Source organism: Arvicola amphibius, chromosome 18 (assembly GCF_903992535.2).
Source record: "Arvicola amphibius chromosome 18, mArvAmp1.2, whole genome shotgun sequence".
Lineage (NCBI taxonomy): Eukaryota > Metazoa > Chordata > Mammalia > Rodentia > Cricetidae > Arvicola > Arvicola amphibius.
The window spans coordinates 13,729,882-13,741,856 of record NC_052064.1 but is presented as its reverse complement, the minus strand read 5'-3'; the positions used below and the strand labels follow the sequence as shown (position 1 = coordinate 13,741,856).

Genomic DNA, 11,975 nt, shown 5'->3' with positions numbered 1-11,975 from the left:
AAAAATCCTCAAGTAATGATACACACACACCACACCACGAGAGAGAGAGAGAGAGAGACGAGGAGAGATGAGAGAGGAGAGAGAGAGAGAGAGAGAGAGACAATGAGAGAAAGAGTAGGTGTCAGAGGAAAAAAAGAGGGAAAGAAAACAAGGAGAGTGACAGCATTGTTTATTGAAAAATGATTTCTTTGTTTCTCATTTACTGAGATACAGAAAAATAAGAAGAGCTATCACAAGATTATTAATCTAACTTGACATATGGACATATGTTCCCCCAGAGACACTTAAATTAACCCTACTTAATCAAGAGGATTAAGAAAGCTAAAGTAATACACGGCTCATTACTCTTTTGCCAACAACAGTTTTTGTAAAGATAAGTCTAGCTTGTATGATTCAAATGTTTTTGTCAAAATTTTATAGTTATAAAAATGTCTAACATTTTGGAAATGTCATCTGTATAAGTTAAGAAGCAGCATTATTGTTTATTCCCAAGCTAATCAAAAACTTTTTTATAAAAAGTAAAACTCTTTTATTTATAACATGTAAAATTATCTGAACTTTTCATCTCTTCTGGAGTCAGTTTTAAAAACAGCAACTCCTGATAGATTATAATATATATATTTATGTGACAGGTAGATGTGTAGTTTTTAACTGAAGTTTGAATGTCAAACATTAGTATTATAGGCAGACATCTTTTCTCTATTTTTTTTACCACAATAATTAAAGAAGACACACTGTAATTTCTATGTCAGCTCACAAATGCATATGTTCTCTAGAATCAGGATCTTTTGTTATCCTAACTACAAATGTCCTAGACTTGACTATGGAAGGCTGTAAGGACTTCTATCCTTTTTACCTCCACCTACAAGTCCTACCTATCACAAGCGCAGAACCGTTTTAGTCTATGGAAATTCCTAAAAAAGCTCAGAACTATTAGTTCATAGAACTTCCTAAATGTGGTGTCCCCAGATAGACTTTAAAAATCTTCCCAGTATTTCCTCATCCCTAATGTCCTGAATAGTATAGATATCGTCATAGGAACTTGCCAGGGCATCACTGTAAGTGACACATGGGATCTAAAGTGAGATATGCCAGATGTTAAGGCTAAAGGGAAACATTCAATGTCTGATTCTTCTCATGGTGGTCCTGATTGAAATAACAAAAACAAGAAAACTCAAACCTATGCCTACATTATGTGAAAATCACATGAAGTCAATTATCTGATTCCTCTAAACTGAATTGAAGAGGTTCGAGAAAACCACCTTGCTTTACGAGACTGGCTAGTATCGCAACAGGTCAGTTTTAGTCTCTGTTGAATGGTCAAACATTCATTTACAGCAATAGCTCAGTGAACTTGCGATAAGGAACCAAGGCATAACCTGTTACCGGGCAACATATCACTGTATTTAAAGCTCTACAATAGTCATTGGTGCAAACAAAAACAGGCTCGGCCAGTTTTTGTATCCACTTGGTTTTGTCAGTACCAGGTCTATACTGAATACTGTATTATAGGCTTTGAGAAGCTATAAAGATGTAGAGGTTGGAAACATGGTTCAGTGGATAAGAGCATATCCTACGATCCTACGAGAGGGTGAGGACCTAAATTTAGATCCTGAGAACCTATGTAAAAGTCAGGCATGGCAAATATCTGTAATCTTAATGTTGTAGGGGAGAGAGACAGGATTGCTGCTAGTCATCATGATTAATCTAAGACAGGAAGCTCCAGAATCAATGAGAGGGCCTTCCTTCAAAGAATAAGAGAGTAGTAATGACACGGAGACCTGAGCAGGTATTGCTTTCAAGGAGAGCCAGAGAGTGGGGGAAGGGGAAGGGTGGATAGAGAGTCCTGGTATTTCTCAAAGAACCTCAATTGATTTATGTGGGTAAGCAAACTAGACGAGTCAGATACAAAGGGAGTAAATATATGACAACATTACAAAACAGAGAGGCGGGGGGGGGGGGGAACAATTCAGGAAGAGACCTCATTCACTAGCCAAACCAAATTATTGCCATGGGGGAAAACACACAGAAACATCTTGTTTTAGTGGAAGTGGTAATTAAGTCTGGAACACACATTACTGTGTGCTTCTCTAAAAACTCTGACATGCAAGACCCAGATGCATCAAACTATTCTGAAATAGCATAGTGACATCCCAGAAGAGACTAAGAACATTGAGGACTAGTTAAAGGACAGCAACCATATCCAACTAGCAAACTGAAACAATGAACAGTGTCTTGCCCACAATAAAAGATTATGAGGCTTGCAAAAAAGCAAGGAACTGTACTTCATAATGAGGGGGAAAAAAATCAATCAACTGACACCAAGCCAGGATGGGAAAAAAATCAGACAATTGGAAAATCGATAACTTTTCATGCATAAAGCAGAAATCTGAGGTCATAGGACAAACCACCACCCTAAATCTGGAGAGAGTTGCATCTGCACATATACTACCATGATATCTATTGGAGGGGGAACATATAGAATATAAATACCAAGGAAGGTACCTAAAGCTGTTAGATCAAATTTGAAGTACAAAGATATGAAATAATAAAGTCTTCTGTTTGTACTTTATAAATAAAAACATGATCATGCTATTTCTCATTAACTTTTAATACATTAATACATTAATGCAAGGTATCACAATACACCAGGTTCTTTGAAAGCTGAAGACTATGATAAGCCTGTATGACTTGATTTTAATAAATATGTGTATAATTTTGGAATTTTGTTAATGCCTTTGGGGGCTACTAAAATAAGAACTAAGACTAAGAACTAAAAAAAAAATTACAGGGGTATTTTTCTTCAAATATGATTTTTAAAAACTGTACTTTTATATTTAATGAAAAGAGGAGGTGGGGATAGACAAAAATTAATCAATCTGACAGTTAGCATAGTTGTTATGCTGTGCTCTTAAGAAGTCACATATATGTGTTCTTAGTCAACTGCACATTGAGTAAATTTGGATTAATATTTTTTTCACATAATTCATAAAGCATGTCTTAGTTATCTTGTATTTCCACTGACCCTGCTCGAAATTGCACACAATTTACTTGTGTTTTTCTCGTTGCAGTCAGAATTCCCCCAACAGCTGCCTAGTTCTACCTGAAAGTCAGCACCACTAGCTAACATCACACTTACGAATCAGTGCTGCTGTATTCGACTCTGCCTAAGTAAGCATCTCCTTTCAGAATTTGCTGTCTGCTATCCTTGTTCTCTCTGCAGTAGAGAAGAAGAAGAATTGCTAATTGAGACTTCCTTTCTTCTCTCATCGCTTTTCACTAATACTCTGTCGACTAAAGCACACTTACTTTACATTTACAAATATGTATAATGGAGAAAACTGTGTTTTAAAGACTATGCCAGGACCTACGGAGGTAAATTTTAAAACGGTTAACTACCCAAGCCTTACAATAGTAGTGTGATCCTCTATCCCTGTGGAAAAGCAACAAGTTGGGGTGAGGGAGAGCAAGGGAAGGAAAGAGAGAGCTGAGCTGGATGTGGCAGGATGTGTAGGACTCTCAGCACTTCTATGGCAAGATAGGAGGCAGATATGAAGAATCACCAGAAAGTTAGCAGGCCAGCTAGACTAGAGTAGCAACTGACAGCAGAAACAAAAGCAACTCTGTCTCAATGAGTTAGAAAACGAGAACTGAGCCCCTTAAATTGTTCTCAGACCTCCACATGCATGCCTGTATCACACACACATACTTACATACAATACTTAATAGATAATTTTAAAACTATTACATGTGTGTCCATTTGTGATTGTGCCCATGGTCAGTGTTTGTGAGTGTGTGTGAGTGCGTGTGTACTTGTATGTGTGTGTGCATGAGTGTGTGTGCATGGTATACATTCATGTGGGCTCAGGCACACCAACCTTGTGTATGTGTATGGAAGACAGATAATACCAAATGTCCCCTTCTATCACTTTGCACATCATTTTCTGACTCAGAGTCTGTCACTGAAACTCAAGCTAGGACTGCAGTCAGCAACCCCTGCAACCCTTGGGCCTCAATAGATGACATTACTCAAGTTACAGGTACTTGTACAGCCACACCCAGTTTCCACTTGGGTGCTAGGACTCAAACTCAGGTTCTCATTCCTGTGCAGGAGGCACAAGAACTCACTGAGCCATCTCTTCAGCCCTAAATTCATTGTTTGATTGTTTTTTGTTTTTTTTTTTATGTGCAGTACTCAAGATTGAACCTACAGCCTCAGAGTTGCTGGGTAAGTGCTCTGCAAACAAACTACACCTCTATTCTGTTGCCCATTCAAATCCCTGAGGCAATATTTATAATAGAGATTGAATGAGGATGAGGAATATGCTCAGACATGCTATTGAATAGAGGAAAATATTAGGACCACAGTTGCTTTCCAGACAATATTAAGACAAATATTAGAAAGGAATACATTGACTTAGAAATAAATAAATTATATGGACATTGAAATGTCAATCAATTTGGACATTTTAGAGATATAAAACTCTGTAAAAGCCGGGCGGTGGTGGCGCACGCCTTTAATCCCAGCACTCGGGAGGCAGAGGCAGGCGGATCTCTGTGAGTTCGAGGCCAGCCTGGTCTACAAGAGCTAGTTCCAGGACAGGCTCTAGAAACTACAGGGAAACCCTGTCTCAAAAAACCAAAAAAACAAAAACAAAAAAAAAAAAAAAACTCTGTAAAATTGAGCCGTACAGTATCTCAGGTTGTGCTGGGATTCTGATCGTATTTCACCTGTGACTTCTTTCAAAATTGCAGAAATCAAAGGTCAAATTGAAAGGAAACCGTTCACAAATTAATTTGCTTTATAGCATGAAAATCCGATGGTGATCATTTGTTTGTGTTTTAACAAATAAAATAAGGCTTTCCTGAAGGTCAAAGCGCCGAGCTAAATCACTAGAGGCCAGGCAGTGGTGGCACACACCTTTAATCCCAGAACTCAGGAGAAAAATGGTTCAAGGCCACCTAGGCTATACTTAAATGACCTATTCTAAAAGAGAAACAGAGCTCACACAAAGGTGATCCCAGCATTTTGGATCACAAGCCTTTAATCCCAGCACTAGGGAGGTGGAGACAGGAGTGAGATGGCTGGGCAGAGATAGGAATATAAGGTGGGAAGAGACAGGAGCTCAATGGAGTCTGAGGTAGTCAGTCTGAGGATGCCAGCCGAGGACAGGATCTGCCCTTTGATCTAAGAATTGGTAGCGGTAAGAACTCTCTAGTGACTGGCCACTCTGCTTTGCTGATCCTTCAGCTTTTTCCCCTTGATATCTGACTCCAAATGTTTTTATTATTAAGACCAATTAGAATTCGTGCTCCAAAATCTGAATGACAGTTATTAAGATTAAAAAGCATCTAAATGAGGCTGCCCTGTGAAGGCCTAGATCAGCGGCGCTTATGACTTGTACTCAAGGTATCCTAAAGCAAGTCTATTTTATTATCAAAGATGAGTCATATACTGCCTTATACAAAGTGAAAAATAATTTAACCTTGCTTATGACACCCAGCTTAAGGTGGTCAGTTTCGGGACAATTACATTGAATATATTTTCACCAAGCATTTCAAAAGGAGACATGATTTAAATAAAAATATGAGCAATATGCAGCCTTCTTTTTCCTAGTTTATTCCATAACTGGCAGGTTTGCTTACTTGAGTAGCTGTTGCTCAGGTAGCACTCAGAAAGCAATACCATTTGTCTCCAGAAGCACATCTTCAACATTCTGACCAGAGATGACTCTCTAAAACAGCATCAAGTGATACATTTTGTGATAGCGAGGAATGGATGGCTTTGACTTCCATGTGTTTTCTCCCAACAGAATCTATGGGACTGTCAAGGGAATGCCTTTGCTTCTAAAACCTTATCACTAAAGTGACTAAATTCTCCCTGGGTTTCATAAAGAACACCCTTTACTCTCATCCCTTTTTCTTAAGCAAAAAATTGGTTTGCATATTTCTATCTCAGTAGCCTGAAGAGTAACTTCCCATGCCAAAAAAGACTAGAACATATGGGTAAGGGCTCTGTATAAGCAACAGCTAAACTTCTCCAGGTTCAACCACTTGTGTGGGTGGGATCATCAGCAATGGGGCCCTGCTGTCAACTTTCAGAGAGCATCCCACTGTCTTGGCAACTGCCTGGGTTGTTTGTAGATTTCAGAAGGAACCCTTGAAAAACAATTCAACTAATGCAACCCAGTCTTGGGACTGAAAGCCTGGTTTGGTGATAAGAGATGGCCAGCTGAGACGTAGTGCCCCCCATTTCTAGGAATCCTCAGTAGGATCTGCTTCATACATTGCAGGAAGTTTCCACTGCACTACGCTTCTATACTACCCCCGAATGCCACCCAATTCCAGCCATTTCTCCCCTTATTCTCTACTTCCATCCATCACCCTACCTTCCTTCCTAACCCCATTGACCCCATAAAAAAAATTTAACTTTTCCCTCCCAAGGAGATCCATCTAGACCCCTTCTCTTTGCCTAACCTCCCTGTTTTTAAAGAATATAGCTTGACTGTCGTTTATTTAATGGCTTATCTTCTTATAAGAAAATACAGAGCATATTTCTCTTTCTGGTTCTGGGTTACCTCACTCAAGATGATTTTTTTTTTCTAGTTCCCCCTATTGGCCTGCAAGTTTCATGATGCCCCTTTTTAATAAGCTGAATAATACTCCATGGTGTAAATGTATCACCTTTTCCTTATCCATTCTTCAGTTGAGGAACATCAAGTTTGTTTCCAGTTTCTGGGTATTATGAATAAAGCTGCAATGAACATGTTTGAGAAAGTGTCCCTGTGACAGGATAGAGTATCCTTTGGGTATATACCCAAGAGTGGTACATCTGGATCTGTAGCTAGACCAATTCCCAACTTTCTGAGGAACTGCCATATTGATTTCCATTGTGACTGTACTAGTTCACACTCCCACCTGCAGTGGAGGAATGTTCCTCTTGTTCTACATCTTCTCTAGCATGAGTTGTTTGGAAAGTCCTTCTGTATATGTGTTGCTTTTATTGGTTAATGAATAAAAAAGCTGTTTTGGCCTTTGGCTTAGCAGAATAGAGCTAGGCGGAGAAAATTAAACTGAATGCTGAGAGAAAGAAGGCAGAGTCAGTGAGACGCCATGTGGCCAGTAAGCCACAGCCACGTGGCGTTACACAGACTAATAAAAATGTGTCAAATTAATATATAAGAGATAGCCAATAAAAAGCTAGAGCTAATAGGCCAAACAGTAATTTAACTTATATTTATATTATGGTTTCTATGTGATTATTTCGGGAGTCTGGGTGGCCAGGAAAAGAGCAGCCTCTAACAATAGCTGCCATTAATGTTTTTGATCTTAATCATTCTGACATGCGTAAAATGGAATCTCATTTTTTCTGGTGACTAAAGGTGTTAAACATTTATTTGTTTCTTAAGAATTTGATTTCCCTCAATTGAATTGTCTGTTTAGATCTATGTTCCATTTTAATTAGATTATTTGGTAATTAGATTAATTGATTATTTGGGGATATCTAATTTCTCAAGTTCTTTGATATTTTGGATATTAGTCCTCTGGACGATGTGGAGACAGTTAAAATAAAATCTGCCTATTCTGTAGGCTGCTACTTTGTCCAATTGATGGTGTCCTTTGCCTTTACAAAAGTTTTTCAGTTTTCATTAGTTCTCTTCTACCTATCGTTGAGCTTAGTGCCCGGGCTATCACTGCTCTATTCAGAAAGCCATCTCCTGTTCCAATGTGTCTAAAAACAGTATCAACGAAACAACTCCTAGGCTCCTGATGATATTCTGCTATACTCATATATCAGTGCCTTATCCAGTCATCAGAGAGGTTTTTCCAGCAGTAGATGGGGAAAGATGCAGAGATCACAGCCAGAAATTAGAAGGAGAGAGTCTAACGGGGAGGTGTCCATCAAATCCCTCCTCTCAGAGCTCAGGGAACCTTGCAGAAGAGGAGACAAAGACTATAAGAGCCAGAGGGGTGGGGAACACTAGGAGAAAAAGGTCTCTGAAATTAATTAAGTAAATTGCATATGAGCTCACAGAGACTGAAGCAGTAAGCACAGGACCTACTGGGGTTTAAACCAGGTACTCTGCATATATATTATAGTTATTAGTTTAGTATTTTTTTAGGAGATTTCTGAATGTGAGAATAAGTGGGTCTCCTACTCTGGTACCTGCTCTTGAAACTCCTTTCCTCCTTTTGGGTTGCCATGTCCAACTCCCCTAAGGTAGATGTTGTATAATCTTATATTGTAATTTGTTGTGCTTGGTTGTTATCTCTTAGAAGTCTGTTCTTCTCTAATGAGAGACAGAAAGGAAGTGGGTCTGTAGTGGAGGGGAGATGGGGAGTAACTGGGAGGATTAAAGGGAGGAAACACTATAATTCGGATATATTGTATGAGAAAAGAATCTATTTTCAATTAAAGGGAAAGAAAGAAAAAAGGAAGCAATGTTAAGTAAATCTTAAAAAGAGTTTGGATAATAATTCACAATGACGCCTGAAGAGAGCTGGCCCTGAAGTCCAGATTTAGGTATGAAAGGATCATGTCAGAGGAAGATGAAAAATAACCCAGGAATAATGAACAAGAACACAAACAAGAAAAATGGATAAAGCTAGAGATGTGAATATAGCCTGAGGGCCGATGACATGGCAATAGGGAATGGACTGGCACTCGGAAACAGGGAGCCAGGGATGGAGACGGATGAGATCTACCTTAAATGCAAGTGGCTTTTTTTTATAATGAGATGCTGAAGCACTGACCAACAAAAGATGACTGCTATAGCCAAGGGATTAAGAAAATGGTAGCTCAACTTTAATTCAAAGTAATTCAAAAGTAATACTGCTTTGTTAGAGGTGGTGAGATGGGTCATAAGTGAAGACTTGGTGATGTATAGGCAAACAGAACTCCCTGCCATACAGCTGGGGGACAATTGAGGCACAAAATGAAGGGAGAATCTAAGAGTATAGATCTGATAAGTCTCTTCCTCTGTCCATCAACCATAATGTCAAATAAGGGGAAAAAAAGGAGAACAAAGAGCAAAGGGAAAGAGATGGAGAGAAAGAAAAATTAAATTAGTTTTAAAAAGTGAAATTGTGTTAAATATATTTCTTACTAGAATGTGGTTGGTATAAGAAAAAAGTCAATAAAAATGCAAATTCTTCCATGCTATATAAGTCAGTTTTTCTTACAAACTTTGTATCTGTAAGATTAAATTTCCCCTATTTATTAAAATGTTAATGAAGAGTAAGGAGATTACATCAAAATCCTGACACAGCGTTTGTCTCACTCTATACTATACAAATAAACTGAGTAAGTTTAAGAAATAAAGCAGAAAAGTATATAGAGTATCCCCATAAAAAATACAAACCTGCTCAGAAATTCATAGATACAGTTCATATTTTCATAAACCACTATCTGCCATCATTGATTTATACTACTTGCATATTTTCTTCCTATAAAACACAGCTGCCTCAGGTTCATCTGAAAGATATGTTTTGTTCCCCGAGACCGTGGCAATGCAAAGCAATCTTACATCAATATATTCCTATTGTGAACTGAGCCTCTGTTATGACTTTTCCTAAGTCAACGTCAAAGGGATGCATAATTCACCAATCAGGAAGAGACAAAGGGACACACGTTACCAATCAGGAAGAGACAGAATAATCACAACAATAAAACTCCCTCTAGCTCATTCACAATTGAGACTTCCAGGTAACTCAGATCTACACTTGAAATATGATTACAGTTCTACCAGTTATCTGAAATGGGAGCGATACTTCCCTTTACTGTGTCAGAGGATTTTACATTAACTTATAAGTTATCATATAAGATAATATGTCATAAGGCATTTTCATACACACACCCTTGTACTTTGTTTTGAAGTATTCTCCCTTCTTTTCCTACCTGTAACTCCCTTCTTCCTCCTTCCCCTCCCAACCTGTCCCTGTATCTGCTCTCAACCACATGTGCTCCATTGTCTTCTATTTTTTGCTTCATTTTCTAGTTTCCGTACATACACACATGTAACACACACTACTATTTATATAAATGTTATTTATAGATTTTTAAGGTATTATTGTCTTTCTGGATATGGCTTATTCCATTTAACATAATGATTTCCAGATCCATCTATTTTCCTGCAATTATTATGAGGCTACCTTTCTTTTTGGGTGAATATAACCCATTCTTTTCATCATGTTTTCTCTATTTATTCATCTTCCAATGGACTACTTGACTGAATTCATTGCCTAACTATTGAGAATGGTACAGTAATAAAAATAGTTGGATACATGAAACATTCCTCACAATACATCATTAGGAGAACTAAACTAATTCTCATGAAGTTTGTGTTAACAAATATTTTAAATTGCACATTCATACACATATATACATCATATATACATCAGATTTTCAGAAGCAATGTCATAAGTTTTAAAACAATATTACTAAGTCTTAAAAATGTTAAGAAAATTAACAAGTAAGAGGTCCAAGAATTTATCATTGAAGGTAACTGGTGGCAGATATGTACAAGGAATACTATAGGACTTTGATCCTTTCTGGATCTTGTGATTGATGAGCGTGTGAAGATGGCAACTAGTGACCATCAGAATAATGTCAGAATGGTGGTCACACAAGGAAATGGCATCATCATGTCTAAAGCTGTGCAAAAAGTCTAAACAATGGCTCTTTAGCACAGGAGCCTGCATCTCTCCCCAAAAGGCCAGTCTGACTCTGGGGCAGAATTGGGTCATGTGCATTTTCCTATGAAAAGTTTTGCTAAATAAACCTTACTGGGAAAAAAAAAAAACTTTGACCTAAAAAAAGTAACTATAAAACTTATAGTGTAATTATGTATATAGCATATAAATATATGTGTGTGTGTACTTTTAATTTTCTATCCAACATTACAATAAAAATAATTTTCAGTATAATGACAAACTAAAGTTTTAAAACAAAAATATCAAAAGCATACAGAGGCATGTCTTCATTTATTTCTCACATAATATATTCAGGAAGCCAAGAAATTTGCAAAAGGTTATTGGAGCCAGTAAGATATTTGTCTAGCACACTGATATACAATGAGAATATCTAAAAGTTTAAAATGCCTCAACAGTCTAGAAAACAGAATATAAATAAAATTAAACTTTAATAAGCATTTACAAGTCTAAAAATTATAACAGAAAACTTCATAATTTTTAGCTATTAATTCTCCTGAAACTGACATACTCAAGACAATCTCAATTACCAAGCAAGCCTTTCTGCAAATGTGACTACATTAAACTGTGAATTTTAAATTCATGGAAATATGATATGAATAATTTTGTGGTAAAATTTAATGAAAATAGAATATATTTAGTCACATAATAAATAATAAATAGAAATGGGAATAGCACAGACATAATAGACTATAGAGCTGATATGTAGATAATTAAATGAATCATAAAAATGAAGTACAAATTCAAACTATGAACCATGTATATGCAATAAATTGATTTTTAGCAAAACTTTTAAGTTAAATTAATTAAGAAAAATAGTCTTGGATAAATTTAAATGTCAACAAAATATAACCTAGAGCCTATAGTAATGCAAAATTAATCTGAAATAAATCAGAGTCCAGATTTTGCAGTAAGCAGAGACATCAGAAAACAGCAAAATCATTCAAAAGAAGAATGGATTTCACTAAATAAAATGTAAGAGTAAGTCAATACGAACCCTGAAAGAAAATTCTCAAAATTCTCAATACATACATTTAGTAAATGATTGTACCAAGACCATGTTATGAAATTCTTCCAAATCATCACTCAGTATGAGAAGCTGTATAGTATAAGTTGTCAAAAATTAAAATTTTCACAAAATTGGATATAAAAATGGATGGTAAGTACATCAAAAGTTTTCTGTATTGTTGTATCAGAGAAATAAAAATTAAAAAAAAATAAAGTGAGATTTAATTGATTGGTCATATTTAAAATGACTCATTCAA

At 36.8% G+C, this 11,975-nt stretch overlaps 1 pseudogene; it reads left to right on the top strand.

Annotated features, from left to right (window-relative positions):
- Positions 1–10,453: 10,453 nt before the first annotated feature.
- On the top strand, positions 10,454–10,671 carry LOC119804061 (annotated as a pseudogene).
- The last annotated feature ends 1,304 nt before the right edge of the window (positions 10,672–11,975 follow it).